This window comes from Nannospalax galili, unplaced genomic scaffold (genome assembly GCF_000622305.1).
Source record: "Nannospalax galili isolate Female #2095 unplaced genomic scaffold, S.galili_v1.0 scaffold767, whole genome shotgun sequence".
In the NCBI taxonomy this organism is placed as follows: domain Eukaryota; kingdom Metazoa; phylum Chordata; class Mammalia; order Rodentia; family Spalacidae; genus Nannospalax; species Nannospalax galili.
In genome coordinates, this window is record NW_008357164.1 from 1,002,286 (window position 1) to 1,022,648 (window position 20,363).

The 20,363-nt window shown below is 34.7% G+C and overlaps 1 pseudogene; it reads right to left on the bottom strand.

The window, feature by feature from the left end:
• The window catches only part of LOC103751581, a 139,261-nt pseudogene that overhangs the window by 93,941 nt on the left and 24,957 nt on the right, over positions 1-20,363 (bottom strand).

The window sequence follows — 20,363 nt, forward strand, 5'->3', positions numbered from 1 at the left end:
GATCTTCCTGTAGCCCCAGTTGACCTGGAAACAGGTTGGCTTTAATCTTACAGAGCTCTGCTAGCCTCTGCTTTCTGTGTGCTGAGATTAAAGGCATGGGCCATCATGCCTGGTTTATTTAGCACTTTTTAAAAATCTAGGGTATTCAATTTTGCTTTTAGTCAGTTGTTTCCATGTTTTATTATGTGCATACAGTTCATTACTTCAATAGCTTCTTACAAATGCCTAATTTACTAGAAAATTCATACCTGCAATATTCAAAACAAAAATAATTCATAATTTCTCTACTTGATTTAATTGTAGGATTTTGTTGTTATTTTAGTATTGATTAAAAAGGCGTAGAACATTGAAAACATTATGAAATGAAATAAGATATTTAGTTTGAAAAAATGGTAATAAGTTAGCAGAGCAAATTCAAATTGCTTAAGCCAGGTATTGTGGTAAATGCCTGTATGTAATTCTAGCTCTTACAAGTCAGAGGCAGGAGGATTAGGAGTTCAATATCATACCAAGTTTAAGACCAGTATAATATACATGAGGCCCTGTCTCAAAAGTAAAATAAATTATTTAGCTAGAGCTAATTTTTATCTAGGAAATTTCACACACACACACTCATATATATATATATATATATATATATATATGTATATAATTTATATATCACTGTTGGGATGTTTTCCTTACCTATTCCATCTTATCTCACCTAGTTAGTTTTAGTTTTCAACTTGACACTGCCTTGAGTCAACTAAGAGGAGAAACCTTGATTGAGGAATTTCCTACATCAGATTGAGCTGTGGGTCTGTCTTGGAGGAATTGTCTTGATTATTAACTGATGTAGGAGGACCAACCTATTGTGGGTGGCACCATCCTTTGGCATGTGGTCCTGGGCAGTGTGTTAAAGCTAGCTAAGCACAAGACTATTGCAAAGTCTGAAAGCAAGCTAATAAGCAGGGTTCCCCCATGGATTCTGCTTCAAGCTCCTACTTGAGTTCCTGCCAGGACTTCCCTCACGGAGAGATTGTGATTAGATCCTTAAACCAAAAAAACCCTTTTATTTTATGAGTTGCATTTTGTCAGAGTGTTTTATCACAGAAAAATAAAGGAAACTAGAACACTACCTGAAGTAATAGATATTACTACAATTTCTCTGTGAATTAATAACTTTCTTTCTTAATAAACAGTTTCATATCAGACTGGTACCATGAAGAATGTTTAAAAGCCCTCGGTTTGGAAAGGGCAGAGATGTGTCCCTTAGGTAGTTGAACAATTCAGTCATTATTTGACTTATTTGCACAATAGAAAAATCAAGCTACACAGTTGAAAGAAATATACTCTAGACCATTCTTTCAAATAAAATAAATGCAAAATATTTACAAATGCATTAGGGAAATGCATGTATTTAGGAATCACTACCAGCAAATAAAAAGTATTACAAAATTTTGTAGGCTCACAACATGAAAGTACGTGCAGTACAAAGGTGTCATGTATCGGGGCTGGAGAGATGGCTCAGCAGTTAAGAGCACTGACTGCTCTTGTAGAGGATATGGGTTTGATTCCCAGCATCCATATGGCAACTAACAACTATCTGTAACTCCAGTTCCAGGGGATTTAGTGCCTTCTACTGACCTCTGCAGGCCTTGCATGACACAGACGCACCTACATATATGCAGGCAATACACTCATACACATAAAATTATAATAAAAATTTTTTAAAAATTAAAGAACAAAGTAGTCTTGTGACAGAGATAAATGTTATCTGTAAAGTACAGAGACAGAAGTGCAACAGGTTCCTATGAGCCAGAACCTCATGTGATAAGGAGCTTCATTCTTTGAGAAATACTCACTGAAAGGGGCTGAAAGAAAGAAAGAGAGGGAGGGGGAATGAATGAGAATGAGAATGAATATCAAATCATTAAATGAAGCAAACAGAATAAAACTCGGTCTCTGGCAATAGTGTCGAGAATATATGGGAACTGATACATCTTAAAGAAAGACCTTGGGGCTGGGGATTTAGCTTAGTGTTAGAGGGCTTGCACAGTAAGCACAAGGCCCTTGGTTTGGGCTTCAGGTATGGAAGGAAAAAAAAAAGATGAAAAAGAAAGACCTTCCAGGATGTTCTAGCTGCAGTGGAAACCAGATAATGAGGTCCATGTAGCAAAATGATAATGAGAAGTTTTTAAAGAAAAGCTTTGAAAGCTACTAATGTGGTGAAATTTATGTATCCACATGACCTGTTCAATCTGAAATGGTATAAAAAACATAAAAGATGTTTGAAAGATGTCTTTCCAATTCAGTCTCCTGGTATGATCAAGAAGATGGAATTAATGAAATTGTCAAGGAAATAAAAGATGGTTTTCATATACGGAATGTCTCTTGAACAGCGAGTTTTGGATGCTCAGGGGCTGAGAAGAGTCTAGACAGCAGTTATCCCTGAAATTCCTCAAATCAAATCAATGTAGCTCCTTCAAGACGGTGTTAGATGAGTAAATAAAGGGTCAAAAAAAAAAAAAAAGCCCACAACTCTCCATACTTTTCCACATGTTCCTAGGCTTTCTTTTTTTTTTTTTAGGGGGTGTGTATTTTAACATGTATGGTTAAATTCAGAAGAGTAACTGCTTTAACATTTATATATGACAACTACAAAATGAAATTTATTTTTGTGCATAGTGGCATTTTATCACAGAATAATTTTATTTAGTCTGACAGAAACAAAGTATGCGATATCCTGAGCATTTATATTTAGACTTTGGTTCAGCAGCACAGTAATATTTGAAAGTAATACAACATCATGAAAAACATATGTTCATCTTTTTTAAAAAAATACATACCTTTTTATTTTGTTGAATTTTTTGTGTATTTCATATAGAACATCTCAAACAATCTTAATCATCTTTATACCCTTGTCCCTACTGGAACCCTTGTATAGCCACCCCTACTGAAGCCCATATACTCTGTCATCCCTATTATGGCCCACTGGGTTGTAAATGTCTGCAGCCATTCCCAGTGCAAGTCCATCCACTGAGTCTAGTCAGCCTATCCAGAATCCCTTGTTTTAGGAAGATCAGTTCTTCTTCATCCAGCAGCAATCAGTTGCCAACATTCCTTCAGATAAGATTGAGGTCTCCTGTTCATTTTCCCAGTTCTATGCCTGGTTATTGCCTGCCTGAGTTTGCATGGGACTTGTGTATGCTGACACATGCTCATATGATTCTATGGCTAGAGTATCAGTATATGTTTATCTTTTGGGTTTGAGGAAACTCCAGAAATCTCCTATACTATACAACATTTCTTGCATTTCTATATAGTGAATTGTATATAAAAGTATTTATCTTTACAAAAATGTATTCCAGTCATATTTTTTCAAAACTAATGGACATAGCTTGTAGTTATTTAGCAGATCACCTACAGAGATAACTGAAAATAATAAATCAGGAATTTTTGAGGAAAAAGAATAATGTGATGGTTGAGTACACTGACATACATGCAGGCAATACACTCAGACATAAAATAATAAAAAATAAATAAAATATTTAAAATATTGTCCTTACAGTATCTATTCATCTACCTTTGATCATGAATCTCAGATGCTGTACTTGACACTTCAAGGTTTTGCTTTCAGTGGATCTGATCTGATACAGAACAGCAAGAGTTCTAACAAACTTCTGAAGTTTACTTTGAAAATCTAGACATTTACAGTAGTGGACATTTGCTGTGGATCCCAAATTTACTTAAATCTGAGAGATATGATAAAGCATCTGTGATTGGATATTTAAAACCTTTTTGGGGTATATTCAGGGCATATAAACAAGATGAAGAAATGCTAAAAAATATTCACCTTTATAGTACAAGTGAATTTTGTATGCTCTTTGTTTTTGAGGCCCTTACTAAATTTTCCTGGGTCCAAGACCTGATAAGAGTGTCCTTCCTGACTGGGTATTGGTATCCTGTGATTGTATGTCTGCCTCTGTCATCATTTGGTGGCACAACTTTGTAGCCATTCAATCCATTTTAAATTAAGAACCTTGTAAACTTAAAAGTATCTGGTAGCACATGAGTCAATACAAATGACCTTTAGCAGGGAACAAGATCCTTAAGCGGAGAACACCTTAGCTACTACTGTGAATACATCAAATTACATCCTGTCAAAAATGAAAATGGATCCATTAAATGATTTAAGAAAAATTAGAAATAATTACGTGCCATAATATTGTAAGACTAGTTATTTGGAATCTCTATTCAATATCAGCTTAGAAATCAACAGTTTATGGACAGAAGACGATGACATGTAATACAGAATTACTGTGGCTATACATTTTATCTACTATGAATGTAATACAGGGATACAGTAAGCTTAGAGTAGGGCCCAACAATCTGTATTTTTAAATTATTTTTATTTTATATGTATGTGTGTATTGCCTGCATGTATGTAAGCACACCAAGGTGGTGCAATGCCCACAGAGAACAGAGAGGGTGTCAGATCTCCCCTGGAACTGGAGTTCAGGACAGCTGTTAGCTGCCATGTGGGTGCTGGGATTCCAACCAGGGTCATCTGCAAGAACAGCCAGTGCTCTTAACCACTAAGCCATCTCTCCAGCCCCAACATCTGTATTTTGTACCATTGTGTAGGCTTATATAATATGAACCAACAATCAGGAATTAGTAATCATAAGATTACTAAACATAACATTAAAGAATTAAGTTTGGGATTAAACAACATTTTAAACAATGAATTATGTTTAATATATTTTGTTTTCAACAAAAGAAAGGTTATTGGGACAATTAATGAATATAGAAAGACTTAATAGAAAAATTAGAATTCTGGTTTAACAAGAGGAAAACATTAGGAAAGTTATCTTAATAATCATAAAATATGCTTCTTTACTCTCTCTCTGTATGTCTCTCTATTTCTCTCTCTTTCTATTTCTGGGTCTCCTTTTTCTCTCTTCCTCTATGACTAAGGAATAGGGAATCATTATTTTCTAGAATTCAATTGGGGATATTTTAAAGATAATTTTATCTATTACTATTACTAGGAATATTTTCTTTCCTGTCCAATTCAGTTAAATTCAATATAGAATAGTATAACTCCAGTAAGTACTGCTATAAATAATTTGAAATTTTGGATAGAATCTTGGATGATTGAAAACAGTAAACCAATTACTCAATTAAAAAAATTAACACAGAAGTTAGTAGAGTTATAAAAATAACAGTTCTTTTAATAACAGTATTATTATTATCATCATCATTGTTGCAATTTTTCATGATGGGGATCTAGCAATAACCTCAAGTGTATTAGACAAATGCTTTACCACTGAGATAACCTATATGCTATAGCACTTTTCCCCTTAAATAATCAAGAATGTAATGAAATTAACATAATAAATAGATATTATTCTCATGAAAAACAAAGTTTATATTATCTAGATAGGTAATATGGAATGTTTAAAAAGGCTATCATTTTCTTACTAAAAGTACTAATTAGTAAATTACATAAAGAATACTATCAAATTTTAGAAAAATTTGCAAAGACTTTAACACATTTCATACCTTCTTTTCAGCCCATTGTAAGTTGATGGAAACAAATTACTTTCCCCACCTTGTACTTCTTTATAGCTTTTCCCACTCCAGAACAAACTGCCACTTAATTTTTAAGAATGAGCAAAGTATATCTCTCTATGTACAAACTGACTTCATGCTGTCATGTGATACAACTCTCATAGGTATCTTAAAATGAAAAGGAAATATTTCAAGGCTATCTTAATTTCAGTTCCCAATACAATAAATACAATAGGAATGCATCCACCTTAAAGCTCGTAAGATCCTCAGAAAATACAAGAGTAAGAAATAGTCCAGTTAAATAAATTTTTGCATGGATTCAAAATGTGTTCATCACAAAGGAAATGATCATTTAATTGTAGTAGAATTTATTACTGATAAAATTATTCATATTCTATAAAATTTTTATTTCATTATTCCCAACAATGAGTTGTTAATATCTTCCAGACAATAAAGACCTGTTGTGAACAAGAAGAACGATCCATTTAAAACATCCAGAGCTTTCTGAACCACTTAAGTCTTGCACGATTTTTATTCCTTTGTGTCCAATACATCATTTGAAAGAATAATCATTGATAACGAGTTAAGAGTCATGATGAGATTCTCTATTACAAATCAGAAGATTAAAGAGTAAATGACAATGTAAAGTATAAAATATTATAAATTTCCTGTCTTTGATTATTCACTTCAGGCTCAGAATGTAATTCCTGACTTTTCTCCTATAGCAAGCCAAGTGTTTAATCTCTCTTTCTTTTCTCACCTCCTCATCTCATCTGCTATTGACTATTATAGGAAATAAATAAATAAATAAGTAAATATAAATAAATTGATTGATTATTTGAGCCAAAGCTGCAAAATGCTATTAGAATTTTTGTCATTATTCACTTTTACGTTAATACATCTAAAAAGCAAAGCTATTTCTTATAAGCTATTTGGTTATTTTGTGGCACAATTTGTCTAGGAAAATAGTATAGATGCTTGAAATTCAAAATAAAAATTAGGTTTCTCAAAAGTGTCTAAATAGCACTGGTATTCAACTTTTAGTTATTAAACAAGTTAACCTACACCTCACAGCCGTGACTTATACTGAATTCAGTAAGGTCTGGCTGAATATAAGCGATTGAAGAATACTAAGACACACAAAAATGAGAAATGTTGTGAAGTTCAGGGTCTTCCTACATGAATGATGAAACAGCAAGCTTAGATGTACCTATTAATACCTGAGGAAATACTACAACTAATAAAATTTCTATCAGTTTGATACAGTTGCAATGGCACATTTAATTCAAGTACAAATTTTCTGTTTCATTCCAACCAAATTTAGGGTGCAGAATCACATCATAATGTCTGTCTGTCTAATTCAGAGAACTTCAGGTGAAATAACGAAGCAATATGTATTAAAGTTTAATGACCTTTATTTCTAGGAATTCCTGAAGCTCAGAATAATAATGTCTTCCCCACTAATGTGCAGTCAAGTGAGCGCAACATTAATCTTCAAAGAAAGCTCAATTTTTTTAGAAAGGATGACAAGATAGTATCAACTATATGAATACAAGGAATTAATTAGGTAACATTAAAGATATTAAACTTAATATTGTACATGTCATATTTATTATTTTACATTTTAAGCTTAAAATATCTATTCTTCAGTTTCAAATTAATGTATTTTATAATGATAATTTTATTGTATTTTAAATTATTTGGTAACAAATAAAAGTCATGAATATCACCAGTTTATAATTTAAACATTTTATTCACTAGAAATTATAACTTAAAATCTAATATAAATGCTTTGTTGTTAAAAGGAATGGTTTATTTAAGGTCACATGTATGACTATTTCTTGGGCAAGATATCTTGTCAAAGCTTATTATTTTAAAATGGTGCACATTCCATGGGATTTTTTTCCAGGGTTCTTATCCATTTCTTCTAAAGTCTTTGTTTTCTTGGCTATAAATCTTAGACAAAGGACATTTAGCTCTGTGGTAAGTGAATACAAGAGATCTCTGAACTTCAAGATTTTAGACTTAGAGAAGCTCATGTTAGAATGGTTCCTTGTAAAAAAAAAGGCTTACAGATAATTCACTTCCCATAGCAATTTCTGAAAAATGCAACTTTCTCAAACGTATAGCAGTTGCTTGAAGTGGGTCTCCTTTCTACACTAAAACTAATTATTGGATCTATTAGCCAGAAGCACAATGCTAAAATCAGAAGGAAATCCTAAGGGAATCAGTTTCCAATCTTCCCAGGCTACTATTTTCATGTGAGACAAAACAGGGTCAGCAAAATGTCTTTAAGACAGTAAAGTGTAATTAGCCTTTACTGTCATTTGTTTTCCTGCTTTTTAAAAAATTATTTATTATTTTTATTTTCTGCGTATGTATGTATTGCCTGCATGTATGTAAGTGCACCTGTGTCATGCAATGCCCACAGAGAAGAGAAGAAGCTGTCAGATCCTCTGGAACTGGAGTTACAGACAGCTGTTAGTTGCCATGTGGGTGCTGGGATTCAAACCCGGGTCTTCTGCAGAACAACCAGTGTTCTTAACCGCTGAGCCATCTCTCCAGCCCCTGTTTTCTAGCTCTTAGTCAGTCTGAATTGGGTAAGATGAAGTCTTAAAATAGTTTTAATTTACATTTCCCCAATTACTAAGTATGGTGAACACTTTTAAAGATATTTCTTAGCCATTTTTATTTCTGCTTTTGAGAACTCACTGTTCAAATTTTTAGTTCATTTTTAATTGGGTCTTTTGATTCCTTGATTTTTGGGGGTTTGTGGGGGTTCTTTGTATATTCTGGAAATTGATCCTTTATCAGATATATAGCAGGCAAAGATTGTCTCAAGCTTTCTTGGACTTCCTCTCCATTGGGTTGGTGTTTCCATTGCTGTACAAAAGCTTTTTAGTTTAATGAGGTCCCATGTGTCAGAAATGGAGAGAGATGAATGGGAAATGAGAAGAATGGAAATAATGCAATTACAATACTCATGTATGATATTCTCGAAAATAAAAATAAATAAGAAAAGAGTTAACTATTAACAGATGTTCTTGTCTTACTCAAATTTATTCTTCCATATTCTCCATCACATTATTTCCAATAAATTTTCTAATTTTTTGTATTTTACTATATATAAAATAATACCTAGTAATTTAACAGAAATTAAGTCAACTTTTTCAAAACTGCTTATAAATTTTAGAGTCACTATGCACTATTTTTAGTAATAGTCTCATGAAAACATAATGTTATTAAAAATTCATTTATTTTAATTTTATGTGTATGAGGGTTTTGACTGCATGTATATTAAGTGCAGCCATGTTGTCCGATGCCTGGGAAAGCCAGAATAAGAGGAACTGGAAATAGAGATACAGTCAGTTGTTAGGCACCATGTGGGTGCTGGGAACCAAACCCAGGTTCTCTGCAATAACAGCCAGTGCTCTTAACAACTGCGCCATCTCTCCAGCACCACTAATGTTATATAAATGTATATTTCACATTTGAAAATCTTGTTTTTCAAATCCCATAAACATGATGTGTCATTTTACTGGATTTTGAAACTACAGGTGACTATGAAAGAGAAATCTTAAAAAAAACTTCAAAGTTGCCTCAATTTCCATTCAATTATAAAATTTTGAAGTCCAATATCCATTCTTAGCGAGAAATTTTATTTAATAAATAATTTAATGTGTTATTAGATTACAATAAAACATCTTCAAAAATAAGCATTTATGAATATTGATTAACTGAGCATTTGTACAAATAAGTGATGATTGCTGAAGTCCCACTGAAAGTACATAGCACAAATATTTATGGAGGCAAAAATAATCTGAAACCAAACAAACAGACACAAAGTGAACGATAATATTACTTTTGCTTACGACTAAAGACAAAGGTGCATTTTAAAATAAGACAGAAAACCTTATGCAGATATGTATCATTCTTGGTGTGAGCTGTATTTGTTTACTGATTCATTAGCTACTTTACAAATGGTGGTATTTCAACATGGTCTTTCTCTTTCACGCCACAGTTAGAGTAACTGTGGTCAACTTACTATACATGCCAGCACCAGAGTCCTTCTTTTGCCCAATGATCTTTCAAATCTATCAGTTTATTGAACAGAATAGAATACTAAGAAATCAATACTCTTATATAGGTATGTAGCACATTCTCTCTGTGATAATTCAAAATTGACCATTTTTTTATATTTCAATTTTTTAAGAATTATTATTTTTTATTTTAATTAAAAGAAGCATTTCATTACAACAGCATTAACCTATTCAATAACATTTTTCTGAGCTAGGGTACATCTCTTTCAAAATTGGCTGTGCATAGAATTATTTTTATGTGTGTGAGCATTCTGTCTGCTTTATTTAAGTGCATCATGGGCATGTAATGCCTGCAGAGGCCAGAAGAAGGCATAGGATCAGCTAGAAGGAGAGATACAGACTGTTCTTAGCCTCTATGTGGGTTCTGGGAACTTGAGCACAGGTCCTCTGTAAGAAGAGCCAATGCTCTTAACCAATGAGTTATCTCTCCAGCCCCCAATAAATATATCTTAAGATGTTGAAATAATTAGTTTGATGTTAGACATATTAGATTTATAACTGTATATAATACACCAAAATAATTCACATATTAAACATAGGCAGTAGTCTATATTTTATGTCATTTTATAAAATGATCTTGAGCATAGTAAGTCAGAATTTAAATAAAGATGCTACATGACATAGTATTTAAAATGTACAATCACATATAAATAGTATCTCAAATTAAAAGGAAAATTAAGAGCCAGAGAAATATTTACAGTAAATCTTAAAAGGTTACTAAATAGAAATTGTTTATCTGTAAAGAATAAGAGAAAAAAGTCACCATAATGCTGAAAAAAATTATCAATTATAATAGTAATGCTAATTAAACATGCAAAATAGTTTAAGAAAAAATTGGTTAATTTTGATTTGCTTATATATTGCTGTGTAGCAAATTACTTCAAAATTTATCACTGTGAAAGAGGAAATATTAATTACTCCATTTCTGCACCTCAAATGTGTAGCATGCTTACAAGAGATCTTTCATGAGGTAGAGTAATGATGTCAACTGCTTTTAGTAGGGGTCACAGAATACTTTAGTTCCCTAAGACTGCTATTACAAAATACATTAACTGAGTGTCTTAGAACAGCATACATTTATTGTCTCAGTGTTTTGGAGGCTTAATTCAAACACTCAAGCTGTTGGGGGGCTGGTGTCTTTTGAGGGCTATGGAGAAGGTTTCTGTTACAGACAGGTCCTTGACTTGTGAATGAGCATTGTAACTGTGTCTCTTCGCTCTATAACAGATATAGTCTCTGTTATTCAAAATTCTGAGTTCATAGAGATGTCATTCACACCGGATTAGGGCTCACCCTAACAATTACTGCAATTACTTATTGCAATGGCCATACTTCACAATACTGTTCTCATTTTGAGTTATTAGATGGAATTTTGAGTGGCCATAATTCAGCCGAAGACACATAGCCGTTGCTAGGAGGCCTTATTTTCTGTGTTGTAAAGAAGAACTAGTATTCATCACATGATCTTTTCTATAGAAAGACTTGAGTGTTTTATGGCATAGGAAACAGTTTTCATCTGTGTATATGATGCAACAGTGAGAGGAGGTGGCCCATACCATGCCTTTTATTCTTGTTCTAGAACACCTAATGCTGTCACTTCCCTCATATTCAGTCCTTTCCAGTTACTTAGTATCCATGGAAATAGCAGGAAAGTAGGCTTCACCTCTTTGAGGAAACTATACCAATATACCTATGACTATGGTTCAAAATATTGCACTTGCTCTTTAAGAAATGAAAGTTAAAACAATCATTAAGTATCATATCACCAATATCAGCAAGGTATTAAATATAAAAAGCATTACATTTCTAAAAAGAATATGTTCAAATTCTTGGAAATATGCTATTCATTGACAAAGCAATTGCAGTATGATAAGCTTGGCAACTGCAAATAAAACAATTAGGAATTGATTAAAGAGTCTAAAATTTTGCAAGATATCTGCTGGAATGGTGATCCATGTCTTTAATTCCAGCACTCTGGCAGATGCAGGCACATTTCTGCGAGTTCCACCACTTAGAGTTAGCTACCTGGAAAGACCCTGAGTCAAAAATGAAAGAGAAAGGGAGAGAGAGAGAGAGAGAGAGAGAGAGAGAGAGAGAGAGAGAGAGACAGAAAATAAATAAATAAATTTGTAGGTATATTTTAGCAAAACTAAATTAGAAATATACAAAATGCAATGCGGGTCAAAAATTACAAAACCAAATTTAGCTTAATTTCTTTCACATGGTAGGACATGATTTGAGATTTATTGATCACACTTTAGCTTAAAAAGGGATTCAGTGTGAACAGAGGAGGGCAAGGGGGTAAAAGGGGATGTGATCAAAGTTATATACATTCTATATGTATAAACTGTGAAAGAATAAAAATAGAGTCAAAGTACAGAGAAAATTTTACATAGTAAATTATTTCTGTAAAGATAGACTTCTGAGTATGGTGGCAGACAATACCCTGTTCTGTGTGAGTCAATGAGGAGAATAAGAACAAACTAGATTGCATTCCAAGGAGTGAGAGGAACAGATAATCTGTAAAGAGTAGGAAATTAGAGGTGAATCAGAGAAAAATGTTGAATCCAGGCTCAGTTGTACAGTTTCCTGATGAAGGACAATGAAGGGAACAGAAGCCACTTGTTTTATGGATGCTAAATAAAACATTTTAATAAGTCAAGTGTAGAAAAAGATATAGCATTACTGTGTTTTACTTCTATTTAAAATCAGTAACAGGTCTTCTAATTAAAAATATATTTATTAATTTTTGAGACTTCCATACAATTTATATTTTTGACCATTCCCCATCACCTCCCTATTCATTCATCTCCTTGATACTAGTCTTCTCTCTTTCTCTCCATCAGCTCACATTTGCAAGTAGGGGTCCCCAAACTCAACCTGCCTACCCAGCAGATAGCCTTGGGGCTCTGGCAGGCCAACTGCAGAGAGGCTGAGTACATGTACTTGGCAGTGTGAGGAACTTTATCATACAAGACAGATATTTTGCTGACCTTAAGTGCTTCTGTGTTGATTTCAAAAATTTGAATTCAAAGTTGGCTGTAGTGGTGCACACTTTTCATGTCAGCACTTGGGAGGCAGAGGCAGGTAGATGTCTGTGAGATCAAGGTCATCCTGGTCTACACATCAAGTTCCAGGGGCTACAGGGAGATTCTATCACAAAATAGACAAAAAATAAATAAATAACTTATAACTTGGCAAGTAAGAAAAAAACTGGTGAGTTAGAATGGTAGTGCCATGGACATGGATACTGGAACAACGGTGGCATTATTGGATCTTGGAGTGCAGAGGAGCAGGTGCACAGGTTGTGGGAGGACTTAAACTGACTCCAGTGAGATATCTCATCACTTGTTCCCCAGGGCCATGGAGGACTATGCGAAAATAGCAGATACTAAAAATGAAAAAACAAACAACATCAATAACAACAAAACAATAAACCAGATCGTTGACCATGAAAAAAATTATTACATCTATCTCCTTAAGCAAAAGTGAAAAGTGGTTTTGTCCTATATTGATGTCCTCTAGTGAGAAATGAAAACCAACAAGGTCCTGATGGCATAGAAGCAAAAATGCTTTTACTTAATCGCAACTATAATCATGTGGACAGCGTGCTGAAAATAGGAAAATAGTAGACACCAGCAAAATTGAAATTATGACACCCCCACCCCGACTCCGCCCCACAACCCCGCCCCATGAGCTTGGAAATGTAATCTCCTCCCATGGACCCGATCTGTCGTCCCCTTCTGTGAATCTGGAGCCTGGAGCTATAGTTGTCTCCCGTGAGGTCGAGCTATGGTCCCCTCCTTTGAGGTTGGAACTCTGGTCACCTTCTATGAAACTGGTGGTTCTTTCTCATGAGCTGGGAGCTGTGCTGCCCTTCTATGAGCCTGGATATGTGGTTCCCACCTATGAACTTAAAGTTCTGGTCTCCTCCTGTGAACCTGGATCTGTGGTCCTCTTTCATGAGCTGGTGCACTGATTGTCTTCTGTGATGTGGAGCTGTGGTCACCTCCCATAAATCTCAAACTGTCGTCCTCTTCTATACACTGAAGCTGAGGTCATCCATGAGCCAGAATTGTGGTCCCCTTTTGTCATCTGGAGCAGTCCTTCCTGTGAGCCAAAGCAGTAGTACCTTACTGTGAGGTGGTGCTGTGGTCACCTCCATAGAGCTATGGCTTCCACCTGAGAACTGGAGCTGAGGTCTTCAACCATGAGCCATCGTTCCATATTGCTCTGATGGTGGGCAGATGATGTAGAAAATTGGAGAATAGAGCATTTCCCAATGTTAAGCAGCAGTTTTAGCCATCTCTGAGTGGTTACATTCTACATTACCCTTCCCCCAATGTCTCAGTTTGTGCATGGCAGTGACTTTGCCTCTGTGTTGGACTTATGCTGGGGTAAGGAGAGATTTTTTTGTCATTTGCAGTTTCTAGCTTGGGAAGACTGATTCAGATGAATGGCCTCCCACCTCTCTTGATGGCCAGCTACGGCCTTGACTCTACTCTCAGTCCTAGGTACCATGGCCATGACATGGGAACTTTCACATTCCTATTACCAGATACCAAAAGGTTTTCCATGATTTTTTCTTTTACTTTTCTATAGTCTCAGTGTACCTTCACCTGTGCTCTACAGAAAATGTAGAATACCTAACTGATCTAGAAATAAAAATCAAAGCTTGGAAGTTAAAATTTAAAAAAAATTAAAAAGAGAAAATGCTATTTACCAGAAAGCTTTCCAGAATAGAGGAGCATGGATAAGACTCCCCAAACTTAGTGGAGGAACTATTGGCACAAGTAGCGACTGACAGTTTCCTTTAAGGGCGTGACACTGGTCAGGTTGACTAGGCTTAAAGAGCTGAATCCATACTATGTAACATTTGGGGACACAAATTAGACTCCATAGGGCGTTAAGAAGAGTAGACGACATGAAGCTGAGAAGGGGTTAGTAATGGAGTGCAGATAAGTGAGGGGTTCTGAATGTGGTCAAAATACAGTCTATAAAATTCTCAAAAATTCAATAAAAATATTTTTTTTAAAAGAAGTTGTAACAAGGCTGGAAAGTTAGCTCAGTTTATATGTGATTAGCTCAGTGGTTAAGAGCACTGGCTGCTATTGAAAGTTAGCACAGTGGTTAAGAGCACTGGCTGCTATAGAAGAGAACCTGGGTTCAATTCTTAGAGGGCAAACAACCCTGAAAATCTGGTTCCAGGGGAACCTGACACCCTCTTCTGACCTTGGCAGGCATTTCTTGACCTCAGTGCACTTGCATAATGCAGGCATTACATTTATTAATATAAAATAAAAATATAACTAATTTTTAAAAGCAACTACAACAATTGTAAATATATATGTGCCAAATACAAGGGCTCCAAATTTCATAAAACAGATATTAATGGAATGAATGAAGATACATCTTGATATAACAACATTGGATGAGTTCAATACCCTGGTATCAATTCTAGGTAAAACATTCAAACCCACTATTAAATCTTGATCTAATTTGTATATATGGAGACAGAGTGAGAAATGGGGGGCAGTAGAAGAGAGAAGACAATATTATGTCTAATTCTAATTAACTGTTACAGGATGTACATTCTTTTCAGCAGTCCAGGTAACTTTACATAAAACCTTCTCTAATAAAGACCAAATTAAGATCACAAATTAAGACTTTATAAATATATAATAGCCCAAATAATTCTATTTTACCTTACCATAGTGCCATAAAACTAGAAATCAACAGGAAGAAAAACTACAAATTATACAAATATATTGATATTAAATAATATACTCAAATGAATTATCAGGGGTTATTCAAGAAATCAGACAATAAATTTAAAGTTGCTAGAATGAAATGAAATTGAAAACACATCTTATCATTACCACTGGGATACAGCTAAGGCACGTCTAAGAGGAAAACACATATAAATGGATGCTTATATTGAAAATTAAGAATTATGGGGCTGGACAGATGGCTCAGTGGTTAAGAGCACTGGTTGCTCTTGAAGAAGACCCAGGTTCAATTCCCAGCGCCCATGTTATAGTTAAGAACTGTCTGTAACTCCAGTTCCAGGGAATCCCAGGGCTTCTTCTGACCTCCGCCCGTACCACACGACATAGGTGTACCTATCTATACGTAGGCAATACACTCATACATACACATAAAATAAAAATAAGAAAACATCTTTTAAAAAGTTAATTTAAAAGAAGAAAAAGAACTATCTCAGACAATCAAATGAAGTAATTCAAGGTCTTAAAAGAATAAGAATAAGATGAACTCGAAGGGAGTAGATGGCAAAAAAATAATAAAGATCATGGCAAAAATTAATGGAAAAGTTATTTTAAAACATGAAAATATTCACACATACTCCTAAATGCTCTTGAAACATTGTTGAAGAGGAGGAAGAAAGAAAAAAAGATCCAGAGGAAGGGGAAGAGTGTTTTTGAACATTATCTTTAGCATATGGATGGTCCTTACACTCATGAAATCACAGCATCTGTGGTTGTCTGAAAAAGCCCTACACATAATCAAGACAGTCAAATTTCACCCTGGATGGTCATGGAGCCCATGAGACCACAACTCTAGCTGAAGAGCTGTTGACAGTTTATGACCACTGAGGGAGGAAAAAAGATTTTGCTCTTCAGGGGTTAGAACACAGGTAGGAACATGCTTCAACAGATGATATCACATTCATGACAATACAGGGTGCATACAAGTTATTGGATGTAAAGGGATTACAAACAAGAGGCTATAAAGTTGGGAGGAGGATGTGTTGGGTAGATCCAAGGGAAGCTGAAAGGAGGAAATACAGGGTAAATATGATCATAATAGACATGTCTAAAATTCTCAAAGAACAACTTATATGTGTGTGTTTGTATCTATGACTACTCCCTAGACAAATGAACCAAAAGAAATAGAAACAAGCAACACATTAATAGAATTCGAGATGAAATAGGGAGGTGTCTAAAGATCCAATGAAAGTCAAAGCATCATTAGAGAATATTTGAAAACTTATATTTAAAATAAACAGAGAAAGACAAAAGAAATGGATAAATTACTGAACATATATGATCTGGCAAAACTGCAAGAATATTTAAACAAGGAAATATGTAACAAGGAAATAGAGTGGGATAGTAGTGTCCTAGTTATTTTCTATTGCTGTGGTATAAAACACTCACCTAAACCAACTTAAGGAGGAAAGGGTTTATTTTACCTTACATTTCCAAGATCATAGCTCATCAGATGTTAGTCACCGTGTGGGTGCTGGGACTCAAACCCAGGTCCTGTGCAAGAGCAGATGGTGCTCTTAACCTCTGAGCCATTTCTTCAGTCCCTACCCCCCAACTCATTTTTTGAGACCAGTATAACATTGAGACCTAAACATGATAAGGACACAGCCAGAAAAAAGATAATGATATATTAAGTTCCTTGATGAATTGGTACACAAAAATTCAAAATTATATTCCATCAAACTGAATCTAAGAATGCACTAAGATTCTGTGGCATGATCAAGTTGATTTCACTGGTTGCATGATTGGTTCAACGTATGTAAGTGAGTAAGTGTAATATAATGTATATATAGACTTAAGTAGATAAATCTTATCATCTCAGTAGAAAGAAAGGAACACTGACACTATCTAACATCCTTTTTCATTAAAGCCCTGAAGAAATTAAGAAGAAAAGAGACATGCCTCAACATAATAAAGGCTATATTTCTACAAATCTGTAACCAATATTACACTAAGTAGGGAAAACCTAAGATTATCTTCTCTAAAATGTATAATGAACCAGGATGTTCACTCTCTCTCTCTACATTTATCTCATATAGAGCTTTAGATCCAAGGGCAATAGAAACTTTAAAAAATGATAAGAATGGAAGAAATCAAAATCTTCCTATTTGGAGAATGACATGGTACTGTGCTTAGGAGACAATGTAGAGTCCACCAGAAAACTCATAGTAGTAACTACTTTGAGCCAAGGAAGTGGACACAAAATCAATAAGCAAAATTCAGTACCGTTCTTAAAATCGAAAGCAAGTATGCCAATAATGGATTCAAGAACAATTCCATTCAAACTTCAGGCTAATACACTGGAATAACATTAAGCACAGAAAAATAAAGAAATCTGTAAACAAAATATCAAATATTAGTGAGAGAAACTGAAGACACTAGAAAACAGAAGGAGCTCTCAGGTCACGGTTTAACAAATTTAATATTGCAAAAATGAAATTATTTCCAAAATTAATCTACAGACTCATTTCAATAACTATCATTAAAGCAAAATATTCTTCACAGTGCTAAAATATTCATATGGAAGCACAAAAGACTACAGACAGAGAAAACAACTCTTAACAGAAAGAACAATGCTAGGATTCTCACAAGATCTGATCTCAAATTATATCATAGAGCTATAGTACCAAAGCTCCATGACACTCGCAAAAAAAACAACTTGTAGACCAATGCAATGTAAGAGGAGACTCAAAAATACACTCAGCTGTATTGTCACTATTTTTAGACAAAGATGTGGTAAACATGCATTGAAGAAAAGATGGCTTCTTTTTTTTTTTTTTTGGCCTTTTTTTGAGACAGGGAACTCACTATGTAGACCAGGCTGGCCTTGAACTCACATAAGTCAGCCTGCCTCTGCCTCCTGAATGCTGGGATTAAAGGTGTATACCACCACACAAAGATGGCTTCTTTAAAAAGAAGATGGCTTCTGGGAAAAACTTGATTCTCACAGGTAGGAGAATGAAAGTGATTCATATATTTCATCCTACACAAAAATCAACACATAATGCTCAAGTTATTTATGTAATACTTGAAATTTTGAAATTACTAGGGAAAAATACATTACAGTACTTTATGATAGAAGCATAGGTGAAGATTTTCTGAAATGTACTTCAAATGCATAGACAGTAATCATAAGGATTGAAAACTGGCTTGGGATTACATGAAGCTAAAAGAGCATCTGAAAAATAATGAAAACAGTCACCCACAGAAAGGGCAAAAAATCTTTGCCAATTACATACCTGAGAGGGGATTAAAGTATATGGCGTTCAAGGAACTGAAAAATATAAATCCAAAAACATCCAATCATTCAAACAATAAGTGGGATCATAAAGGAATAGACGTTATGAAGAGAACTACACATAGGCAGTAATACTTAAAAAGTGTCCAAGGTCCTTAGTCATCAGACAAATACAAATTCAAGCCACTTTGAGATTTCATCTCGCCCCAGTCAGAATTGCTGGCATCAGGAAAACAAACAAATGCTTGTGACAATATAGGGAAAGATAAACCCTGGTGTGACAGTATACTTTTCAAGCCCCTATGGAAAACAATTTTTAGTTTAGTTTTTATAAAAATTGAGTCATCATATGACCCAGATATATAAATTTTGGGCTAAATACATGAATGACTCTAAGCCAAAAAGTCATCAAGATATTTTAAGTTCATGTGTGTTGCTGTTATACACTATTAGCCAAGAGGATGGAACTAACCATTAAAAAATAAATTGATAAAAAATTGGTACAAATATGAGAAACTTTCATTTAGCCTTAAAGATAAATGAAGTAATGATATCTGTCAAAGAACAGATGGAATTGGAAACTTTGTGTTAAGCAAAATAAGCGAGCCTCAAAAACAAGCAAATAACACGTTTCCCCATATATCTAGAGCTTATATTTATAATGATATGTGTACTTGAGATGGCACGGGGTTTAAGAACACTTACTTCTTCTGCAGATGACTCAAGTTCAATTCCCAGCAAATACATGTATCTCCAGTGCCTGAGAGTTCTGACACGCTGACTTCTAAGGGCACCTTCAATCACGATCACATACTCAGATACAGAAGCACATTTATACACATAATTCAAACTAAAAACAAATCAAAAACAATTTTAAATGATATACATTGCAGGATTATGAGATGAGGAAGAGTTTGTTAAAGCATGGTGAAAAATCAAGAGGACAATGAGTTCAGATGATAAGAGAGAAGGGGATGGCTATCTCAGGGAAAAAAGGAACCAGACAGCTGGAGACAGAGACAAAGAGGAGGGCAAGGAGAAAGGGAAGGAATGAGAGCAGAGGACATGGACATAGGTATAAAAATGACATACTGAAACACATTAGTTTGTCCACTAACGTAAATTATAAAAATGGACGTATTGAAAAGAAAAAAAAAGAAAACCATAGTTTACATGGTTTTAAAATACTGTGTTACATGTGTTTAAAATACATATGAAAATCTATTAGCCCCCCAGGCATTACTTAGGTCCCACAGTTTGGGCTCTGGACTAACCTGGTGCATGGCATTTTTCTGTTGTGTGGTATTTTTCCTGGGGACACATGAACAAACTTCTACTCACCCCAGACAGGGAACCAACGATGAACCTATTGAAGGATACCACCAAAATCCGACTTGGTAAACCAAATAATTTTATCGAGGTTACTTAGATGAGTACTAGTGCAAGGATAAAGGACCAGAAATTACCCAGACAAACGTCACCAAAGCCTACCCTAGTATGGGTGACAACTCATGAAAACAAGAAATCTGGAGCAAACTGCACACCTGGAAGGTACTTGCAAAGGTTGTAGAGTGCCCTTTCCAGGTAGCTCAGTTGGTCTCAGCCTTTTCCAGTTTGTTCAGCTGGCTTGAGTTTCTTCTGGGCCACCTGCTTCTTCCAAACGGCTTGTCTGCCCTGAGCTTC